Source organism: Rhinatrema bivittatum, chromosome 4 (genome assembly GCF_901001135.1).
Source record: "Rhinatrema bivittatum chromosome 4, aRhiBiv1.1, whole genome shotgun sequence".
Lineage (NCBI taxonomy): Eukaryota > Metazoa > Chordata > Amphibia > Gymnophiona > Rhinatrematidae > Rhinatrema > Rhinatrema bivittatum.
In genome coordinates, this window is record NC_042618.1 from 445,486,722 (window position 1) to 445,493,822 (window position 7,101).

The 7,101-nt window shown below is 43.5% G+C and overlaps 1 long non-coding RNA gene across 1 annotated transcript; it reads left to right on the forward strand.

Annotated features, from left to right (window-relative positions):
* Positions 1-5,364: 5,364 nt before the first annotated feature.
* On the forward strand, positions 5,365-6,477 carry LOC115091361. Its single transcript, XR_003856681.1, has 2 exons — positions 5,365-5,594; positions 5,677-6,477. It is a non-coding gene; the product is annotated as an uncharacterized LOC115091361 (long non-coding RNA).
* The last annotated feature ends 624 nt before the right edge of the window (positions 6,478-7,101 follow it).

A 7,101-nucleotide genomic window follows, 5' to 3' on the forward strand; every position in this document is an offset into this window, starting at 1 on the left:
GTATAGATTTGCGCTTAACTGCATGCTAACATGCACACAGCTGAGTGCTCCTTATTACAGCAGGACCAGTGAAAGTATATCTCTTGGACCCAGCAGAAACACACCAGTCTCTTCTGTAAAGGTCTTTTCACATAGGAATCTGGGAAGTGTTATAAGCAGATGAGCTGCCTTAATTACCTCCTGCAATAAAAACATATCCTTAGCCTGGACACTGCCTTGTTCTATTGGGCTCATCCCAGCTCCCTTGATTCCTCTCTCCTGGGAACTTGCTACACTCAGCACCTGGTTGCTGTAGCCATAGACTACATTTGACAGACAGCATTCAAACTCAGGTGTACTCTTCATTTCCAGGTTAGATAACAGACCTCCAGCCTAGTTGCAAGGGCCTTACAAGCCTCCTAACTCCACACAACCCCAAACCCCTCCTCAACAGTAAATAGTGCCCTCCTCACTACAATACACACGGGCCACTTCACACATGTTCCACATATCCAAGAAAAGGGGATTGCTTCTGATCCCTCTGTACCAATGAGATTTGATATTATAACATATTAGGGATATGTATTGGTGAGAAATGAAATAGGAAATGACATGAAATTTCCTATTTCGTTATGCATCGTTTCAAAATGAAATGATTTAAATTCTGCTGAAATTTCGTCAGAATCTCGTTTCATTTTGAAAATCTAAAATCTAAAAAATAAATAGAAGCTTGCTAGACTGGAAGATTGAATAATAAAACTGGCAATTATATAACTATATCACATTACTAATCAAACAATATAATATAGTGACATATACATTTATTTCAACAATCTTTATTTTATACAAACTTTTATAAAAAAAATTTTTGATTATCTTCTTTCTTCTTTGGATACACTGACAAAATATATATTCAGGAACAAAATATATCCCACATTTTACTTAAAACAATCATTCATACACTCATTCATACATACATTTCTAAAAGAAAGGATACACATGAGTGTAATTTGGAAGGTTGTACAGAAGATTCAGGAACTGTAGTGGATTGGATTTATACTCCCCTGAAGAAGCTTGTTTAAGCAAAACATGTTAGGAGTGTTATAAAGACAGAAGTAAAGGAAGGGAGTGCTAAAATTCAGCAAGGCAGCAAGAAAGAAGATTCACTACAAGGCTGAAAAAATTCTTTTAGAAATGTATGTATGAACGAGTGTATCCCACAGTAAAGTGTGGGATATATGTTGTTCCTGAATATATATTTTGTCTGTGTATCCAAAGAAGAAAGAAGATAATGAAAAATGTTTTTATAAATGTTTGTATAAAATAAAGATTGTTGAAATAAATTTATATGTCACTATATTATGGGGCAGATTTTAAAAGGGTTACGCACGTAACCCTTAAAACCCCCTCCTGCATGCGCCGAGCCTATTTTGCATAGGTTGCGTGCAACGACCCTGGATTTTATAACGTGCGCGTGGCTGCGTGTGCATGTTATAAAATGGGGCGCAGATTTGTTCGCGCCGGGTTGCGCAAACAAATCTGCACCCGCGCGCAGGTTTTAAAATATGCCCCTATATTGTTAGACTGGAAGATTGGGCAGTCAAATGGCAAATGAAATTTAATGTGGATAAGTGCAAGGTGATGCATATTGGGAAAAATAATCCATGCTGTAGTTACGCAATGTTAGGTTCCATATTAGGAGCTACCAATCAGGAAAAAAATCTAGGCGTCATAGCAAATAATACATTGAAATCATCGGTTCAGTGTGCTGCAGCAGCCAAAAAAGCAAACAGAATGTTGGGAATTATTAGGAAGGGAATGGTGAATAAAAAGGAAAATGTCATAATGCTTCTGTATCGCTCCATGGTAAGACTACACCTTGAGTACTGTGTACAATTCTGGTTGCCGCATCTGAAAAAAGGTATAGTTGCATTGGAGAAGGTACAGAGAAGGGTAACAAAAATGATAAAGGGGATGGAACGACTCATCTATGAAGAAAGACTAAACAGGTTAGGGCTGTTCAGCTTGGAGAAGAGATGGCTGAGGGGGGATACGATAGAAAAACAAGAGGTTTAGAACGGTAAATGTGAATCGATTATTTACACTTTCGGATAATAGAAGGACTAGGGGGCACTCCATGAAGGTAGCAAATAGCACATTTGAAACAAATTGGAAAAAATTCTTTTTCACTCAACGTACAATTAGGCTCTGGAATTTGTTGCTAGAGGATGTGGTTAAGGCAGTTAAGATAACTGAGTTTAAAAAAGGTTTGGATAAGTTCCTGGAGGAGAAGTCCATTAACTGCTATTAATCAAGTTGACATAGGAATAGCCAATGCTATTACTGGCATTAGTAGAATCTGATTGTCATAATATTTGGGTACTTGCCAGGTATTTGTAACCTGGATTGGCTGCTGTTGAAAACAGGATGCTGGGCTTGATGGACCCTCGGTCTGATCCAGTATCGCAACTTCTTATGTTCTTATGTCCATCAAGCCTAAGCCTAGACCCAAGGCCATGGCCTCACCTAGGGAATAGGCCAAGACCCAAAGCATGGGTCATGGCCTACTCCCAAGCCTGATGCCGGTGCCTTGGGTCTAGGCTCAGGTCCCAGGCTGGGGCCTCACCTAAGCATAGGCTGTGACCTGACACAAGGACTGCGGCCTTTGCCCTAGCACAACACTGGGTTTTCAGCCTAGGACCCAGCCTGATGCCAGGATGTCAGCCGAGACACGAGCAAAGCCCCAGGCCTGAAAGATTTTGTCAGGGTCAAGAAATTCCCGACCCCCAGTGGGTCATTATTTTACTGATATAGCATGATTTTCAATTGTTACTGCTTTCAGAATTTAGCTCCTTCAGTTCTAACATCCCCTGTGACCCCTGCCTCCTTATGCCCCCCCCCCCCCCCTGCCCAGCATTGGTTACTCCTTGCTGTACCCGCCTTTATCAGTTAGAGAAGCCTGTGAGATAAGGCTGAGACCAGTGAGATTGTGTGCACTTGAAATGCAGACAGGCACTTTTTAAGGATACTCATAATGCAAGGTAGGTAACAGACCCAGAGAACCATAAAATCATAAAACTTAGCTTTATAGAAATCAGGAAGATGGCAAAGCTCAGCAAACAAAAGACTATTTGTGTCTCTTTTTTTAGATTATTGGACACCTGCTGTAAATCACATTATAGTTGGATTAAATAGCTGCATCTTTGTTGAGCATAAAATTAGCTTGTCAAACAGAAAAACATCTTTTTACCTGATCTTCACCTGAAACTGCTTTGTTAACTCTTCTATGCCATTCTGCCACTGATATGGCTTGTGCCACAGAAAAGTAGGGGCTGAAATTCAGCAGCTGCAGAGTGATCGGTTATCTTTGTCTGGATATTTAGCTAAACCTAACCAGCTAAATGTGTGGCTGAATTTCTGGCTAACCCTGACTATGCAAAATTTGTACAATGGCACTTAGGATGCCAGATTTTATCAGCACTGCATAGTATACTGTGCTAACTGGTTAAATTTTAAAAACTCCCTCTCCAGGCATGGCCTGACCCGACTCCTTTTTCTCCAGCTAAAGCTGTGCATGCAGTGATCTTGTAGGCACACATTTTTAGTCAGATAATAGGGGACATTTTTAACTAGTTGGATTTTAGGGATGTGCGTAGCAAAAAAATTATTTTTTTTTGTTTTGCTTTTAGTTGGTTTTTTTTTTCAGTTTTGCTTTAAATCATTTTTGTTTTCAAATTTAAGTTTTATTTTTAGTGCCCACTAAATCAAATGGCCCTCGCTAGCTTGAAACAGTGTGCACTATTTTACGTCAATGCTCACTCTTTGATATCACGCTCACTATTTTACTACACACTAAGGACAGCTTTATGGGCTTAGTTGTAACCCTCCTCCCCATCCCTGCTCCTCTTACCCTCTCATTCTCTTGTTTACAGTTTCTTCATGAGGCATGAGAGATCCCTGGTCATGCCTGCCCTGCAGATGTCATGATTGCAAATGGTACAGGTAGGTTAAGGCCCTCCACATCTGTTCAAAGCATGCTTACCGTTGTTAGTATGATAACCAGGGCTGCTCCCATGCAGGTTGCCCTAGCCTTGTTGAAAGCCTCATGCAGCCGCACCTTTGAGGCAACTGTTACCTATAAGATGAATTTTAAAAGCCCGACGCGCACATCAATGAATATGTCGAGCCGGCGCACACCGAGCAGATTTTAAAAGCCGCCCAGATACGTGCGAACTTGCCACTGCGCGCACAAATGAAAAGGTCAGGAAAAGGGGCAGGGCATGGGCGTTCCTGGATTTTATCTTGAAATTAGTGCATAAATACTTACGCACACTGGCGTGCGTGGAGGACGCCCGCCGCTTAACTTTACTTCTGCTATGGATGACGTGGAAGTAGTAAAACAAAAAAATCTAGGCAGATCAGCGGGGTTTTAGGCTAACAGGGGAGAAGGGAGGCTATTAAACTAAGGGGGTGGGGTTTTTTTTTTTTTTCGGAAGTCCTAGTCCTTAACTGGGAACGAACTGGGAAAACGGCCAATGGCGTCGGCGCATGTGTCTTTTAAAATCCCACTTATGCGGCAGAAGCAGCATTTCCACGCATATATGCGAGCCCACTTAAAATTGCATTTACATGTGTGCGCAGTCAGGCTATTTCATAACATGGACGCATATATGTGCGCATGTTATAAAACAGCTGTGTCTTTGGGCGTGGGCCTGACGAACCATGCACCAATTTAAAAATTACCATCCCTGTATCTAGTTTGCTTAAAATATCAAATTGCTAGTTTCTCAGCTTGAATATATTTTACACACAGGTGTTAATATTTCATTATAGCCATATTCAGTGCTTATAAAAAAATATCTTTCCAAGGTTCGCCCTTAAGTTGTTTGTGTTTTTATTCATAGTTTGCATATATTGGCGTGAAGCCCACATGGGTGTCAGTCCAGCGGCTTTTCTGATTTACTTGCATTGATAAATTAGGGGTGTGGTTAGGCTGGAGGCGCTTTCAAAAAACTACAAAGACTCAGTTCTCCTTGGAAATGAAAAAAAAAAAAATGTCTAGATTTTCCTGATGCTGCTATGAATTTTTTCAAGTATACAGACTTGAAGGTGAAAAAGTGGATGCCTGTATAGGTGAAACGATTCTTCGTGCACAGAGGTACCGATGTTAAAGTACTGATTGCTGTTGCTGTTTATGCTTGGGCCTGCTATCTCCAGGTCCCTGTTCCAACCCCCCAAAGCCGCCATGGGCCGAGGCAATGATGGAAAGAATAAGCAGTAAAATGTGATGAATTTGCTCCCTTGTCCCCTTCAGCGCCCCGTCCCTATTCAAGAAGGTAAATAGCCCTTCCCACCCCCCTCCCTGCCAACAGCTTGCCCCCAAAGCCCAGAGGCCGCAGAGCAACAAGCGTCCTTTCACGCCTCCTCCTCCTCCTCCTCGCCTTCGGCCTCGGTGCTGAATAGCCGAGTGCGGAAGAGTTCAATGCAAGGTTTGCACTTTCCCAGCCATTAGCCAGCTGCCATCGCATTTCATTATCTAAGAAGAGATTTTTTTTTTTCCATACACATCAAAGGGTGCTTCAAACAGTGTGACGGAGTGGAAGTAACTGAGCCTGGTCAGCATTAGGAGTTGCAATAGGGTTGGGTTGTTGTTTTTTTTTTTGTGCCGCTCTGACGCTCTCTCTCTTTTTTTTTTAGCACAAACACATCCTGCCATCTGGCTCGCCAGCAAGCCGAGGCCCAGCAGTGGCAAGGGCCTGGCACGCCCTGCTTTGCTTATTGGCCCAGCAGTTAATCCTGATAAACAGAGGAGGCCCAGGAGCCAGCGGCCCTTATCGTGCAGCTCTTGTGTATCTGCTGTTGCACAATAGCTGAGCTGTAAGAAGCTGGTTTAAAAAAAAAAACAAAAAACGGCGGCGGTGTGAGCGACTTCGTCTGAAAACAAAGTAAACGGACCATGAAACAAAGACTTTATTTTGCCCTGCTCCCGGTTTGCTTCTTAGATTTTACAAAATAATAAGTAAAAAAAAAACCCCAAAGGATTGAAAAGACCATTCCCCCCCACCCCCCTTTTAAAGGGCCTAATTTACTCAGTCTTTTCTCCCATTCTGTGCTCATGGGAAAACAAATCAGTAAATCAGACCTTAAATCTCTGAAACTTGCTCCAGGACTGGTATTGGCAAACAACAGACTGAAAACATTGCTTTTTCTTTTTCAGTTCCTATAATCTCATTTGTCCTATCTGGACTATTTATCTGTGACGGAAAATGTAGCTGTGTGCATGTGGGTGACCCCCCCCCCCCCCGGCTGCCTGCCACTAATGCCTACTTGCGGCAAGCGCGGGCACTACCATGAGCCCCCTCTTTCCCCACTGAGCAGCACAAAACGCTTGGTTGCCACCGCAGTTCACTGCCGCATCACTTCTGAAAACGTTAAGGGTCCCTGCCGCAGAAGCTGCGCACAAACCTTCCCTCCTCCGCTGTAGGCCTACCTTGCTGCTGACGCCACAAAACCGCCGGCACGGGCCCAAGTTCACCATCCATTGGCTTGGCCCCCCCCCCCCCCCCTTCCCTCCCATCACAGCCTCCATCAGCGTACCTGGATCGCTCCCTCCCACCCCCCACGCAGCCTGTAAGCTACCTGCCCCCCACCAGCGCAGCCCTGATTTGGGGCCCAGTCCGCCTTCCACCAGCGGTGGCAAGTTTCCTCTGTGGCTACTACTGTCTTGGACGAACGCGGTAAAGGAGAATGATGTCAAGCCGCATCGGTGGCGGCGGGGACCCTGATTCCCCGGCACACCTTCAGCGCAACGAGTTGTCCTTGTGAGAGGGGGGCACGAGAAGGGATGGGGGGGAGGAGGATAGAAGTGTTTCCTGTTGCCCAGGTGACACAGTCATACAAAAAATAGCAACCACATTTTCTGATGCTTCCTGTTACCAATAATAAGTCTCCTAGAGTGTTACAGACAGGCAGAGACTGGCTTTTATTATATAGAATATTTTATGTCCTTGCTTAAGAAATAAGTCACATATTAACTATTATAAGAGATAGACGTATTCCTGATAAAGTGCACCACACATGGGCGTGATTACAAAACACAACTTTATCCAGAATTTTCGCTTG